Source organism: Polypterus senegalus, chromosome 1 (assembly GCF_016835505.1).
Source record: "Polypterus senegalus isolate Bchr_013 chromosome 1, ASM1683550v1, whole genome shotgun sequence".
In the NCBI taxonomy this organism is placed as follows: Eukaryota; Metazoa; Chordata; class Cladistia; order Polypteriformes; family Polypteridae; genus Polypterus; species Polypterus senegalus.
In genome coordinates, this window is record NC_053154.1 from 158,782,263 (window position 1) to 158,799,589 (window position 17,327).

Consider the following 17,327-nt stretch of genomic DNA (forward strand, 5'->3'; position numbering starts at 1 on the left):
TTGCATAAGCACAGCCTTTGACCAGCAATTACAACTTAGTTAGAAAGTGATCAAAACTGTCGTTTATACCCTGCGTCCGCTCATTAAACTTGTATCCCGCATTAGCCGTGGGCATGACAAAAGTCAGCGGCAACCTGTCTATGAACTTAATTTAAACTTTACACCGTGCTTTGTTTCTGAAGTAGCTGCAGGCATGAATATACTTGTACAGTGTGTCACTCGCTCGCTTCTTATTGTTTTGCTGCCTTCTCAATTGTATAATGCATGTTTTCTTCAGCGCTTTTTCGAGCTCTTCCTGGTTTTCTATGTAATGCGTTGACAGTCAGTTCACGTGATTACGTGGGAGGCATGATGATGTCACACGAAACTCCGCCCCCCCATGGCCATCGAGCTCCACTCCATTACATTATATGGAGAAAAATAGCTTCCATTTATGACCATTACGTGTAGAATTTCGAAATGAAACCTGCCCAACTTTTGTAAGTAAGCTGTAAGGAATGAGCCTGCCAAATTTCAGCCTTCTACCTACACGGCAAGTTGGAGAATTAGTGATGAGTCAGTGAGTCAGTCAGTCAGTCAGTCAGTGAGTGAGTGAGGGCTTTGCCTTTTATTAGTATAGATTATTATTATTATTATTACTATCTGTATTCCCCCATTTCTCTAAGTAGATGGTATTTGCTTTTAATCTCAATACCTCTTCGGAGTAACAGCGGAAGCACAGAGCAGTGGCGTCTCCCACAGGCATATAGCCCTTCGCAAACACCCGAGTAAGTTCAACTGAAGTAAAGCCAACAGCTGACCAGGTGAAATAACCAGCAGTGAAAAATCAAAGTAGATTGCTCAGCGGGTGGTAGAAACTTAAAACAGATGGTCTCTTAGTGATTCAGCTGAACGCAGAAAGCGGCGAAACACCAAAGTTACTACAAAAATGGAGCAAGATGATATCAGCGCTAAATGTAAGTTCTATCTGACAGTGTAGACAGCTGCTCCTGCCAAAAGTGTTTAGTTAATTTAGAGTTGGTCGGAAAAATACGCAAATTGTAGGAACGCGTTAGGAACCTGATAGCAATTAGGCAAACCGAAAATTGGATTGACTCAGTTTGTTTAGACAATTCGGCTACATGTGATTCGGCTTCAGTCTCTCCAGGTTCCACTGTAGTTAGTGTGCAGCTGAAGTCAGTAGCACCAATTCAGCCACAGGGCGAATGAGTAACAGTAAGACGGGGATCTAAGAAGCCAAAATTTAGTCCCTCAGACCCAGGTCACCAATTCGGACCCAGAACAGATTCTCAGCACTCCGCAGCACCCAAAGTTGTCCAAATCATGTTTCTTCCATCTAAAAATGTTGGGAAATTAAGGCGCTTTTTAAATAAACAGGATTCTGAGAAATTAATTCATGCATTTATTTCTACTAGGACTGACTACTGCAATGTGGTGTTCACTGGATGTTCAAACTGTTCTTTATACAGCCTCCAATTAATCCAAAATGCTTCTGCAAGAATTATTACAAGAATAAAAAAATATGAACACATAACTCCAGTTCTTAAATCCTTACACTGGCTCTGGGTTAAGTTTAGGGCAGATTTCAAAATCCTCCTTTTAACTTATAAAGCATTAAATGGCCAAGGTCCGGCTTACTTGTCTGAACTTATCATGACTTACAAACCAGAGCGCACATTAAGATCTGCTTATGATTCCAAGGATTAATAAAATAACAGTGGGAGGTTGAGCTTTTAGTTACAGGGCCCCTAAACTGTGGAATGGTCTGCCTGCTACTATAAAAGATGCCCCTTCGGTCTCAGCTTTTAAATCCTGGCTGAAGACTCACTACTTCAGTTTAGCATATCCTGACTAGAACTGCTGATTAGCTGTACATACTGCATCTCTATTGTTAGTCATTAACACTAAAACATAAGTAACACGATAGTTATAATTTGATGCTAACCCTCACCTATTCTGTTTCTCTTCTCGGTACTCAAATGTGGTAATTGGTGTCACGGCCCACCTGCCAAGTTGTTTTATCTGCCTAAGGTAAAGTCATCCTTGATGGAGGATCCCATGAATCGTGGGGTAGAGGGGTCCTTTCATCAGATAGGCTGGCCCAGCGCTGTTTCAGCTTTGGAATGGCCAAATGGGGGAGGCAGCTTGATGGCTGAGGTCTCCAGGACTCTAAACAAATGCAAATCATATTATGTGATGTCATCTACTGTTAAATTCTGCTCTGTACTTGTAAAATTTTGAAGATTTGGTCTGTTCTGTGTATTGTATTATATTGACCCCCTTCTTTTTGACATCCACTGCATGCCCAACCTCCCTGGAAAGGGGTCTCTTTTTGAACTGCCTTTCCCAAGGTTTCTTCTATTCTTTCCCTACAAGGGTTTTTTTGGGAGTTTTTCTTTGTCTTCTTAGAGAGTGAAGGCTGGGAGGCTGTCAACAGGCACGGCCTATTAAAGCCTGTTGTGGCACTTCTTGTGTGATTTTGGACTATACAAAAATAAATTGTGTTGTATTGTAATTCCTTTGTACACACTACAACTGTACCACCCACATACACTAAGGCTATAACCATATCTTGACATTCATTTCTTTTTAGTACTCATAAGCTATCATTAACATATGTACTATCATTTGAAGAAAGTTATAACTCTGTTAGGTCTTACGGCTGGTATCATAAAATGTGTAGCCAGCAGTGGAGGTTTTCCAATAGAGAACACAAATGAAATTCCCCCCTCTCCTGTGAAAATAAGAAGTCAAAATGATTTATTTTTGACGACACAATTACATGTCAAGAGTTTGAATCTTGTGTCTGGTTGCTGGCTTTGTGGACTTTGCATGTTCTCTCCACTACTATGTGATGTTTCCTCTAGGACCACCAGTGGTCCTTGCACATACCAAAGTTGTGTATCTTTGGTTATTTGGAAAATGTACCTTAAGTCCCACATGGAGTTTTTACTTGCTCTGCCCCTGCAATGTGTTTGGTGGAGACTCAAGATCTTCATGACCCTAAACTGGATTATGCTGGACAGAGAATGTTATCTTATATTTGTTACACAGTAAAGTATGTTACAATACTCAGTGGGAGTTTTAGGCAAACATTAGTTTTGCCTTCTGTGGTTACTGGATGCTTTCTGCTGTCGGAAAGTTTGGTATGCACATAAGGCTTACACAGCTGGAATTACTGCAGTACACATCATGAAATGTTTTTCCTATTATACCATAGGTGGACATGTCAAAGTTTAATTTAAACAGTATCTATAGATAAAGGTGATATAATATAACTAATATCATGCTACCTTTACATATTTTAGTCCATTGCATCATTTAAATGCTGCAAACCTAATGCTAATTGCACATGTGGAAGTAGTAAGTTACCCCTACATTAATCCCTACCTCAAATACCTAAACATAAAATCAGGTGCAGCAGATGATTAGAACATCATTAGAGAGGGGCGTAGAGGAACCTGTTTCATTTAAATCTCAAACATTTGGTTTTCTTTGCTCTTAGTTGTTAAAGTGTGTGTTGTCTCTATGCTTAGATTGAAAGAGCTTTCTATGGCCTTCCGAAAGAAGGTTACAGATGCCTACAAATCTTGGAAGACATTTAAAAAGATCTCCAAACAATTTGGAGATCAACCAATCCACTGTTGTGAAGACCATCTACAGGTAGAAAGAATTCAAACAACTGCCAACTTGTCCAGGCCAGATCATCCCAGCAAGTCCAGACTGAGAGTAGAACACCAGATGTTGAAAGAAGTTTCTAAGAACACCAGGAATTTAATCATGGGATCTACAGGTAGCACTTGGCACTGTTGGTGTCAACATACACGAGTCTACCATTAGAAAGAGGCTGCACAAACTAGATCTACATAGGAAGTGTGCTACAAGGAAAGTTTTGCTGTCCAGTAAGAACTTAAGGGCAAGTATAAATTTGGCCCTTTAACATCCACGAAAACTTCATTTAAAGATTAAGACTTTTGGCAGAGGTGATGAAATTTTATTTGTAATTGGCAAAATGAAGTCATTATTTCCTACATTTTTGACAGTCTTCAGAAATGACACGTTCTAATCCAAGCCTTCATAAGTTTAGAGAATTTATGGTAGAATTCTAGAGAGCTTGTACATGGGAGATAGCATTGGTATAATATTCAAACACCTTCTCTTTTACTCCCTCTGCCAAATGGTTCACTTCAGTTGGTTGTCCACCTGGACTCGTCTCTTCCTGCCACATGACCTCTTAACCTTGGCCATCATGTCCTAGTTCACTTGAGAACTTGCATCAGAGAAGACCTCTCCACAATTTGTTGTTTGCATTTTATTTTTTTCTCATTCAGTTATACAGGTCACCAAGGTGGTGCCCCAACTCTTTTCAGTTTCATCTTTTACAGCAGCACACTTTGATGATATATTACTATTTCTATTAGTGTTGTAAGACAAATTGTGCATTATTTAAAAATATAAATTCTAAATGGTAATTATATTTTTATTACTACAATTATTACAGAATATAGATGTATCAAAATTAACCATATATAGCCCCAAAATAGATGGATGCATGGACAGAGATTTGTTAGATAACAGAAAAATTAGCATTTCATTTGATTTTCTTTAAAAATATTTACAAAAGTAGGCAGCAGGTAATATTTACAGGCAGGAATTCTTCCCGTTTCCTAATAACTGAAGTGGATACATGTTATTTTTTTAGCATCAGATTGGTCTTATTCTTTCAAAGTTGCATTACCTTCTAGAGGACTAGTGAGAAATATTCCCTAAATATTCAAAAGATTCCTAAAACCTGAGTCAACCTAGTATAATTTTGAAAACCTTTAGATACTGTCACACATATGTGCTTAGTGGGCACCCAAAGGATCCATGTGAGTATGAAATAATAAAAGATATGGGATTGGAATGGAGTGCTAAGCCTTTTTCCCTTCTTTAACAGAACAACAGAAGATTAACCATTCTTTTCTGCCCCAGTCCCACTTGGCACCATCTATTCTGGCTCATCATAAACACGCCACTTCTGACCCACCTTTGATGATGTCATTTTCGGGCAGCCACGATGATGTCAATTCTGGTCCACCTTCAATGACACCACTTTCTGGCCAGCCATGATGACATCATATCCGGTCCACCTTTGATGACATCACTTCCGTCCTGCCATGATGATGTCACATCCTGTCTGCCCTTAACTTCCTTCCTGCCGCCATTATTTAAATAACACCACCTATCTATTTTGCTATGTCGAATGTTTTTTCAAAGTTTTTACCTAAATTCAGTCCTTTTTGATTACTCTGAATGCCTGACATTATACGGCAAAGCTTCCCCAAATATTTTTCTTCGTTTTTACCTCTTTATCTCATCACAACACATATGAAACACAGATGAGTATTATTATGATACAGTAATGAGGAAGAGACTAGGAAGGACATTTGTGGTAAGGTAAGAGGCTGTTGGCTTACTATTTGACCTTGCAATATCAATAATTAGAAATATTTACTGCTTTTAGTACATTTTAACTTCAATTTTGACCAGAACAGTTTACCATGATTCATTTAAGATCATGGTCTTCACATATTACTTGTGTAGTAGTTTAGTTATTGTTTTGTTTTGTTAAACTTTTTGAGCTAATAACATTCCTCTGTATACTCTTTTTAGTGCTTCTTCTCATATGAGAACATCTCTAGGGACAGTTTGGTAGACACCACTGTACATGGCATTGGCTCTTATGATTAGAGAGTTGGCTTTGACTTATTTTTTCAAAGGATTTAGTCTGTAAGTTTTAAATTACAAGAAGTGAAGCCACTGCAAACAAAAAAAGACCCAAGAAACTAATGTTCGCGGGGGCACCTGTCATCCCACAGCTCCTGTCACCTCCAGGCTGTCACAAGAAGCAACTGGTGCTGTTCCTGCTTGGCTCATACTGTCAGCTCTCCTCCAGGTGGCTGTCTTTCAGGATGCTGCAGACTTTGCCAAAAGCCCGCTGCTGAAGATATTATACCAGAGTATCTCTCGAATGAACAAGACATTATTAAATTCTATTAAACACTGGCTGTCTCAGTGAGAGCACTTACTGTTCTGTGGGGCTAACATTGTGGTTGTTGTTTTTGCGACAAAGTAAAGTAAAATGTTTCTTCCCTGTATTGCCTTCCCTGTGCTGAGTTTAAAATAAAGTGTAAGTTTTCAAGCAAAGATAGGACTGTTGTGGCTATTGTACAAAAGGTAGATGAAAGAAATAATGACAGAAAGATTAAATAAGTATGTGGAAAAAAAATAAAATAAATTAGTTAAAACAATTAAGAAGATAATCTGGAAAAATTAATATTGCACTAAATGTATTTGATAATTGGTTAAAAGCAAAATAACCTAATCTTATACCATTAGAGAAACTGTGTAGCATACAGTAAATTTAATGCTTGTTTGACTAGAAGAATTAATTGAATATAGAAAATTTGAATCTGGAGAGATGAAAGGGAGAGGGAAGAAATATATTGATGATGGTATACGCGAGTTCAGCATGGCTGTAAGGATAAGAAAGGTCTCTTAAGATAAAGGAATGAGAGCTAAATCTAAAACAGGCAACGGGAGAAATGGAGTTATGTGCTCTACGTGAACACATCCAAAGCAGACTTGCTAAAAAGGAGATTTCCCCATTTCATTTCATCTCTGAAATGAAAAACCATATCCTATCCGTGGGGGTCTGCTATTGTGCTGGACACTACCCTTTGCCTCTGCTTTCCTACACTGTCTTCCTCAGACCTCACCACCTTATTGTAGTGTTCTCAATGATCAGCTGGAACAATAACTTTATTGAAACACAAGGCGCAGTGTGAAGCCACACAGAAAACCGGAGAACCACCTGGCAACTTCTTGACCTCCAGACTCACCGCCAGGACCCCTGCTGGCTGTTCAATAACCCAACAATTATGTTGCTAGCTGATACTTATTTGGCAGTAGCTATGGGATAGAAGAGGTCATAATAAAGAAACATTCCTGTATGCCTGAGCTTGAACATTGCTTCTTTAGCCAGAGATCTTATAGGTTCTTATGAATCTCTGTTATGCACCCTAGACATGATTTTATGGAGTATTTTTTATTTTACATTAAAAATTCACATTGTTATTTTGTATTGTTTTAATGTCATCGTCATCATGGCACCTTTTTAAGATGGTTTTGGATTAGTGGCCATTTTTTTTTAACCAATGGATGAACTTCCAAAGCTAAATAGGATGGCATTACAATACTCCTGGCATCCAAGTTTTAAATAAACATTAATTCTAAACAATTTATGTGCTTATCAAAATTATTTAGAGCACTTTAGCTCTGTTATCCTGCTCATTTAAAACATAAGATTAAAAATGTATTTTTGGCCTTCACTACAAACTACATGGGGTGAGTAACATATTAAAAAATATTATTTTTTGGGTGGAGTTTCCCTTTGAGCTTTAAGGTTCAGCAGTGTAAACCTTTTACTAAGGGCATCCTCCAGGGAAACATAAAGTTACAGAAACACAACCAGAAAAGTTTAAATATCCTAAATAATTAATGAGGTTTTAGGATCAAATTAGATAATATAAAACAAAAAAGTAAAATTACTTAGAAAAGTACAAAGAGAACAACAAATAAACAAAAAAGATAAGCACAAAATTCAAAATACACAATCTAAGGTAGGTGTCCTCAATCACGGTTCTGGAGGGCCGCAGTGGTTTCAGGTTTTCCTTCCAACTGGCTTCCTAATTAGAACTCAGTCCATGCTGATAATGAAACTTAGTATTTAACTATATGCCTTGTTAGTGCTTTCATTCATCCTGTCAATCATGAAGAATCCATTGCATCCACTGAACAGTATCATCTCCAGGCAGAGGAGTAGCTTCAGTGACAGACTTTTGTCACTGTCCTGCTCCACTGACAGACTGAGGAGATCGTTCCTCCCCCACACTATGCGACTCTTCAATTCCACCCGGGGGAGTAAATGCTAACATTAATTTTATTTTAATTCTTTTCATTTTTATTACTATTTAATTTAATATTGTTTCTTTGTATCAGTATACTGCTGCTGGATTATGTGAATTTCCCCTTGGGATTAATAAAGTATCTATCTATCTATCTATCTATCTATCTATCATCCATGAAAAATTGTAATTGCGCTACTTACCTGAGAGCATTATCCATGTTTTTTGTGGAGTAGAACAGAAGTAAACTTAATGCTCCTTCCAATTCCCCTCTAATTTATTTCTAAACATTTTTTTTACACAAACACTTTTAATGGCTGGAGAGCTGCTGGTTTATTGCTTATCTGCATTTTATTATTAACTAATGTCTGATTAACAAAACAGGCAACGATTAAAATTGTAAATACAGCTGCTAAAACTAAAATAGGCAATTAAGTGTTTTGAATTGTAACAGGCAAGATAACTAAAATGAAGCCCAAAAATGTATTGCTTTAGTAGTAAATACATGGGCTCTAATTTAAAAATTGGTTGAAGTGGAAACCTGCAGCCATTTTGGCTCTGGACTGTAATTGAGGACCTCTAATCTACAAGGTAATTAAATTTGTCTTGATGAATGAAAGTGCTGACAAGCCATATAGTTAAACATCAAGTTGCATTATTAGAAAGGACTGAGGTAAAATTGGGAAACTGGCTGGAATGTAGCCACTGTGGCCCTCCAGGACCGTGATTGAGGACCCCTGATCTAAGGTCTAAGAAAATTAGAGCAAAAAAAGTCAGAAAAGAACAAGCTCAAGAAAAAATAATAAATTTTCAGAAACCTATCGTAAGTTTTTAAACTTACTTTCAAGAACAAGAAATCCATAATTGAAACGTCTAAGCCAAAGTAATGTAATTGAAAGCTAAGGTCATTAACGCAAAGATCAGCCACAAAGACACAAGGGACATAAAGCAATGCCTCAGCAAAGAACGTCTGAGGTCTTCTCTTTTATTTGCCCTCAGGTGAATGCACTATGATTAGCAGCTGCACCAAAGGGTCAGTATATTGAACCACCTTAGTAGGTATAGGGGCTTGTTAGGGAACAGCATGGGGTGAGTTTACAATGTTGTAAATTTTCCTGCAGTTAAAGAACACATCAATATGTACAGTGGTGCATTTTAGTGCATCTACATGCAAATATTTAAAGTTGAGCACTACTCAACTACTCTGCTGTGATATAAAACGGAATTCCTTTTTTTTTCCCAGACACCAAAATTATATAATTTATTTAATTTTACCTTTTACTCACAACCTATGCTATTGCCATGACTTTTCTTTTAAATATTGTACAGGTTTCTGGCATGAATCCAACATTAACATTTGTCGCAAGCATCTGAAAATGTTCTGCTTATTGTAGTCATGCCATCTGATGTCAGGTTTTGGCTCATCCCCTAACTAAAAGCAACTCTGGAGCACCAGCAAGCTCAATATTGGACAAAAAGCAGCTCTCAAATGCTAATAAAAAGGTGATAGGCTTGTAAAGGCTTGGGAAAATATGATTGATCACATTTATGAACTCAAAGGTAGTATCATAAAGGCAAAGTTTCATTTGCTCAAAGTAAAAATTACCCTCCTATGAAGAACTTGTTAGCAGGGCTCGCTGAGGTTTACTGCACTGTATCAACAGCAGACAGGCAGCGAGACAAACAGAGACAGAGAGCAGACTAATGGTTCCTGATTAAAGACCCACAAAGAAAGACGATTTGTCAGTTACTTCAGATTACTATTTGACACGATTTATCAGAAGTGAAGCTTTTCCAGAAGTGTTCTGCTTCCTTTGGCGCCTGTCAATTGTGACCGATAAGAGAAAAGTCTTTTTTTTTCACAACTTACAGAAATTTCATGATTTTGAGCCCTAGGCAAGATCCTTCCAAATTATCAATTCATTGCTTGCTGGTTTCCTTTCTTGAATTTTTTGTTTTTCTTTAGCACATGTCAGGATATTTATGATAAAGTGTAAAATTTTCCATGAAGGGTTGTAACATTAGTGGAAACTGGGCTTCTGCTTTTATCCCTAATGGCTGCTGCATGTCGGGGCGGTATAAATCAAATCAGGGTTGGAGAGTGCCAGTACTGAAATAGTAAATATAAAAGCGTCACTTGGCTGCATACAATAGATTTAATTCAATTTTCACGAAAGTCCAGAGCATGCTGCTGAATTTTTAATTACGCTGGCACTTTTTATACATAGATGCTTGCTAAGACTAAACACAGCTGTTGAAGACTTAACAATTTTCAGTAGCAGTCCTAGCACAAACAGATTCTTTGATGGCAGATTTTTTTTTATTAACACCGTTGAGAAAATGGTGATTATTCTGTACTGCGGTAGGCTTTCCATCAATTATTTGCAAGGACTGTTGGATAAACACTTTTGTTCTAAATTGTTTTGGGAATAAGATGAATATGTCCACAAAGACAAAAGAAGTCTGTGATATTTATTTGGCATATGCCACATTGTGTTAAACTGACACAAATCAGATAAAGTAATCTAATATGATAATCACTGCCCCACTTTGATCTATTAGTAGAGCCAAGAGAAGTCTTTTGCCTGTTGTCATGGCAACTGTTCACATGCTGTCTTCTTGATAGTATACACATGGCAACCAGCTGGAGATTTTAACCAGTATACTGTTAAAAATAAAATCTTTATACTTATTTTTGCCGTGTCTGGATGATGAAGCCAAGCCTTTAAAATATTTTTTAGTAGTGGCCAGTGCTTTGAATATGATGCCAGAACATTCAAGAATGATTGAGCCTGCATGAAAAATGTCTAGAATAAGTTTGAAGTTTCTTGGCTTATCAATTATTGTGAATGCCATTGTGGGGTACTCACAGTATTCGTCAAGAACTCGAGAATGAAAAGAATTGAATAAACAGATGACAGAATTATGCTGCACTAAGGCTGGAATGTGTGTGAGGTGAGTAGTCATGCCAAGCATGAATATGACAATTGAGAAATGGCTACTGCCCTTCAGTGATTGAAGGAGGAATAAAACATGCAGTTAAACATTGTATAAAATGAAACAAAGACAAATAACCTGTTGCCCCTTGAGCTTTTCTGTGATGTACAAACAGATAGATGAATGGTGACTACTAGTGAGCACTAGACAGGAAACCAGCAACAATGACTGCTTAATTTTCACCTCTCCTCATCATCCATTGGTGAAGAGACCTGTCTTTAATTCAAAAGCTCATTCCCTTGAGAGCTGCTCTGATTTTCAGAAAGTATTTACTTAAAAAGATTTTAGGAAAACATGCATATATTTTGCACTTTGTGAGATTATCACTGGATGTCTTGACATGTGGATTATGCGACACAAGTAACGTGATTTTTTTTTTTCCCCACAGACATTTTATACCGTTTGCTGTTGTCCAGTGTGGGTCTCCATAGATGCCCATTTTATCAGAAGCTGTATTATACTTGGGTTCCATGAAAATACAAGACTAAAAATATTTTCTGACCATCACTACAAACTATATGGGGTAAGTAACATATTACATAATTCACTTTTGTCTAGAGTTTCCCTTTAAGTTTTGAGGTTTAGCAGTATAAAAATTTTATAACCACCAAGAAAACCTTCAATACACAGCAGAAAAAGTCTTACATTTCACTAAGTAATCACACCTGAAGTGAATTAGTAAATAATTAATGAACTTAGGATCAAATTAGATGATATGAAACAAAAAAGATAAACGCTACGAAAATTAGGAAAAGAACTAGAAATGAACAAAAAAAAAACAGCAAGAAATTAAAAACTCAGAAATTAGCATTATATTCAAAATACATAATCTAAGAACAAAAACTTTAACAAATAAGAAAATTACAACAAAAGAAAAAGTAGAAAACCACATTCTAAAGATGTAAACAAAAGAACAAGTGAGAAGAAAAAGACCAATTTTTAAGAAACCTAAATTCAGAAATTGAATATCAAGAACAAGTAATCCGTAACTGTAAAGTCGAATCCAGATTAAAATAATTATAAGCCAAGACTTTGAACACAAAGTTCAACCCCAAAGAAGCTTGACACTGGGAAAGGGACATAAAGCAATGTCTCAGCAAAGAACTAAGGCTGAGGTCTTCTCGTTTATTTGCACTCAAGTGACTGCACTATGATTAGCAGCTGCGCCTCAGGGTCAAAACTGGAGCCACCACAGGGGGAATGTAATAACTATACCTTTAATATAAAAAAAAAACAATGGATGGAGCTGGGATATAGCATCAGTAAAGGCACGTCAAACAGCGACACCTGTTAAAACTGAATAAAAATTCTTTCAACACAGTAAGATCATGACATTCTTTTGTGCCCCTGGTCTGTAAGTCGAATTGGGAGGTAAAGAGTTATGAAGAGCAGAGAGGAAAAAGGAAAGTATTACAACTTAATTTGTCTCACAGAGCTGAGGGAAAACCAGTATTGCTGCACTACCAGTCCTTTATTGCCATTCCTCACACCTCAGGCCAGTGTGTAACATGTTCATTTAGTGTTATGTTCAATAACATAGAAATCTTTACCACCTTCACCATTATTATGTTGTGGGCTTGTCAATGTAGAATTCAAAACTGCAGATTCATAATGCCAAACTGATAGACAACCAATATGCTAGACTCCATCTAGCTTTAATTAAGATTCTCAATATGCTTCCTGTCTCTCTGGAGAAGTGATACTTAATCAGCAAGTCTACACCCTTCAGCATATTTGATTCTAATTAGTGCTCAGAAGGAAGCTGCAATGTTGAAATCTTTCTAGTCAAAAAACATTTTCTTCATGGGTAAGTTTGCAGAGCAGGCCACTATCTTAAAGCTTTTGTATATCACAAAATGTCCTTTTAATTATTCTGTATTGGTGTGACTAACAGACTTAAAGTAGGAAGCGAACGTGGGATAGTGTAGGCCAACAGTATGGAAAAATACTGGTGGCAAGTCAGAAAGATCTAGATTGTAGGCGGGAAAAGAAATAGAAATACAAAGAAAATATGTCTATAGTTATACTTAGACTCCTCAATAGCATTCTGGATGCAGGTGTAACTTAATCATAGGGTAAAATAGCAGATATTGTGGGACATTGCTTAGGCTTCTCTTAACAGAGGCTCTATCATACTTTATGGAGAGAAAGCTGTAGGCAATGAGGCTTAAAATTATCCTGAAATCAACTTGGGGTTGGGAATTAATGAGTTCCTCTCAGAGTTTGGTTATTACTTATAATGTTCTGAAGTCTGCGGTGGGCTGGCGCCCTTCCCGGAGTTTGTTTCCTGCCTTGCGCCCTGTGTTGGCTGGGATTTGCTCCAGCAGACCCCCGTTACCCTGTAGTTGGATAATGGATTGATGGATGTTCTGATGTACATTTGTTGGTACTGTATAGAAAATATATAAACATGAGGCCCCTTGAATGGAGAAGGGCTTTAGAAATTCTACACCTGCAACCATAAATCATAATCAAAATATAGGACATATAAAAGAATATGGCAAAGGTGGAGAGAATAAAGCGGGATAACATCCTCCCAGGTATAATTCTATCCAGTAAATTTACCAAGTCTGTACCATTTTCTTGTTCATTTCTAGCTGATTAATTAGTTTCCCATGAGCATTTGAAATGATCCCAGTTGAATATTGTCTGGATGCTTCGTGGAGACCAGCTGTCACGCATGGGCAAGTAGGAGGCCGCGGGCGGACCCGAAATTACTTCGAAGGACGTTTGTCGCTAGGGAATGGCAGGGTACTAAACCTTTCTGCTTTCTCTTTCAGGAAAAAAGACGCTCCGCCACCATAACCTGACCGCACCGCGTCCACTTTCGCCCTTCCTCCGCCATCTTCCCTGACGTCACGGATCCCGTCATCCCTCACGCCTCCTTCCCAGCATTCCTCCACTTCCGGCTCCTCCTGTATAAAATGGCCGCCGACGCGTGTACAGACGTCGGCGCATAAGCAAATGTTTTGTTTGTATTCTGACCTGTTTTCTGTAAAAAAGTATTTTCGTTGCTACAGTATACGGGGCCGGAAACCCCAACCCTTCATGCTGTGTTGTCTTTACTTTTACACAGCTTATTCAAATCTTATATTTGGATGACTTTGACTTTGTACCCCTCTAGTCTTCCATTAGATATGTATAGTCACACTTATCCAATCTGTTGTCAAACAACTGTTATTTTTGTAGCTTATCTCCTCTAGATTGCTATCCTATGCTTCATTGAGCTCTACTCAATTGCAATTGCTCAATTGTCTATTGCTTATTAACTCACAGGTATTGTCTCTGAGCTGCTGTTCTTAACACTTTCTCCTTTTGTCCTTATGACCTCATTTCCACTTCCTCCAACAAAACTCTGTCCCTTCAGCTTTGCTCTATAAAAACTAAGAAGCCACAGAGCAGATTTTTAAAGATATGCTGCCATATCATGCAATCTTGTGTGTTTTTTCTTTTGAATTCCTAGTTGCCACCATCATTAAATGGGATAGTCATCCTGGTACCTCAAATCTTTGTTCTAATCCTCTTCTTTGGGTTCTACAGTATGCATGCAGTATTTATTTCTGCAAGGTGTCTTGAACAAAGGTGGCTATTTTCCAAATAAACATAAATAAATCAATGAATAATAATAATAGTGATGATGGTGTACTCTTCCAGGTGGAATGTCATACTCTCTACATTTTTTTTTTCAGGTACTTTATTTTTTTCCTACATTCCAAATATTCAGTTTAGTTTTGAGTCTGAATTGGCCCCATACAGATCCTTGTGTGAGTTTGACCACAATGGACTGCTGCATTCCCCATGTTTCATTTCCACCTTGAAGAGAATACTGACAAGATAGCCACCAGCTTCCTGCAACGCTTAAATGCATAATCAGGGTGGGTATTATAATAATAACAAAAAGAAAAAAAAATGGCAAAGTTTATTTGTCAATGCTTTTGCCTATAGCAGTTAGAATTGCCAAGATCCCTTTTTAGCAAATGTTTGTAGGACACAAAATGCCAATGGACAAAAAGTGAGGCTGTGAGATGAATAATCAATGAGGAGAAAGGTAAATATGTAGGAAATGATGGGCAAAGCTCAGGAAACCTAAGTCAGTCAAACGATAATGATCATCAAAGTCCAATGCACAACTTTGAAGTTGAGGTCAAAGGAACAATAACTTAAATTCTTTAGCCTCAACCAAACAAAAACAAACAAGAAAACAAAAAAAAACATTAATCAGATTTGCTTTTTGATTTAGGAAAGAATCCCAAACAAGAACATAAGTGAATGTGTGCCACCATCTTTTATAGAGGTAGAGCTATGACATCTTGGATCAGACATTAAATGTCTAGCAAAATAGTGGCATGTTGACATCACTGTTATATATCTGCACTGTGATATTAATTGCAGGGTTCGATTATGCAGCCATGTGCGGTAGGTCTGCTGTTTGGTGAGATGAGCATGATTGCTTTGGTCTGGAAGAGGAAAAGGAGAGAGGACAATAAAAAAGGTTTTGAAGTTGTTGCACTTACCAGCTGTCAGCATCTCTCTTTCCTAGACATAAAATTTGGCGACGAGAATGGCTGAGTTTTCCCTTTCACCACCACCTCCCTTCCTGCTTTTACTCGGTGAGCCTCCGATTCCGTGGACTCGTTGGCTACAATCCTTTGAAGTCTATCTCATTGCCTTGGGGCTTGAGGATGTTTCGGCCGCTCGCAAAAGGGCGCTCCTCGTTCATTGCTTGGGAGCGGAAGGGCAGCAAGTGCTTGGGACTAGCTGACACATACGATACTGCAGTTACACTTTTGAATGCCCACTTCTCTGCCCCACAAAGTGCTCTACTACGGAGATTTATTTTCAGACAGTGCCGTCAGCTTCCTGGGGAGACGGTGCATCAGTATGTCGCAAACTTAAGAGGACTAGCTAGCTCATGCAAGTTTGGGGCATTACAAGAGGAAATGATCCGCGACCAGCTAATCGAATGCACTAGCAATGATAAAGTTCGCGAAAGACTTTTGTTTGAAAAGGAGGATTTGACATTACCAAATGCAGTCGTAATAGCATTCAGTGTTGAATCTGCAGCTGTTTGTGTGGCGGAGCTTTCGAAACGCTTTGCTTCTGCCTCCCCATCAGACAGTTACGTGCAGCACTCGCAGACAGACGATTCCGCAGCATCCGGAAGAAGTCAACGCAACAGACCGAGAACAGACAGTGCAGTTTGTGCAGCGCAGGCGTTCAAGACAATTTCAGCAGCACTGTGGAAACTGTGGATCACGATCACACGCGACCAGAGCTCAAAGCTGCCCAGCATGCGGTCAGACCTGTCACAGCTGTGGTAAACAGAACCACTTTGCTAATGTATGTCGTTCTTCTCCAATCTCCAAAAACGGACAGACTGCAACTATAATTCACAATGTGATTTCAGGACCAGCAGCTTTCAAGTCATTCACAGTTAGTTTAAATGGTGTGAACATTTCCCTCTTGTTGGACACTGGTGCTATAATGTCCCTCTTAAATATACACACATATAAACAGTTTTTCAGTTCTATGGCCTTGTCTTCACCTACCACTACTGCCAATGGTTATGGGGACTCTCGGATCTCCCTGATGGGTTCAGTCTACCTCACTGTTCAGTATATCAAAGATGTTCTGCCTAATGTTTGTTTTCATGTTACAAAAAAGGGGCAAATCTGATGGAGCTAGATCTGCTTCTTGCCCTGGGATTTTCTGTCATAGATAAAAGTGGCATGCAAATCTTACAGGTAACCTCACTACAACAACAAAAATGGCCTGGACTCTTTACAGGTTTGGGTTGCCTCACTGCCTACATTCACAAGCCTTTACTCAACCCCACTGTCACACCAGTTATACAGCCTTTACGAAGTATCCCGCTGGCCTTTCGAGATGGGGTGTCCACTGAGCTGCAGCAGCTACTAGCAGCTGGCATCATTGAACCAGTCAATGCCTTTCCATGGGTCATCAACATAGTAGTAGCTAAGAAGAAGTCTAGTGGCATGCGATCTTCATGCAGTAAATAAAGCAATAATTCCAGACAAATATCCACTTCCCACTTCAGAAGAACTCACAGCACATTTATATATCTTATTTTCTAAATTGGATCTTAGGCAAGGCTATTTGCAAGTGCCCCTCCACCCCAGCAGTAGAGACCTCACAGCTTTTGTGACACATGATGGCATGTTTCATTATACAAGAGTACCATTTGGGTTATGTTCAGCACCAAGCAGCTTTCAAAAAGTCATGTCCTCAGTGTTTGCTGGCATCCCTGGAGTGGTCATATACTTAGATGACATTGTTGTACATGGGCCCACCGCTGCTGTTCATGACAAACGTCTTCACATGGTCTTTTCAGCTCTGTCTAAATACAAACTCACATTGAAT

The 17,327-nt window shown here is 38.5% G+C and overlaps 1 long non-coding RNA gene across 1 annotated transcript; it reads left to right on the top strand.

The window, feature by feature from the left end:
- The first annotated feature begins 10,734 nt into the window (after positions 1 to 10,734).
- On the top strand, positions 10,735 to 13,764 carry LOC120518560. Its single transcript, XR_005631256.1, has 3 exons — positions 10,735 to 10,904; positions 11,335 to 11,469; positions 13,727 to 13,764. It is a non-coding gene; the product is annotated as an uncharacterized LOC120518560 (long non-coding RNA).
- The last annotated feature ends 3,563 nt before the right edge of the window (positions 13,765 to 17,327 follow it).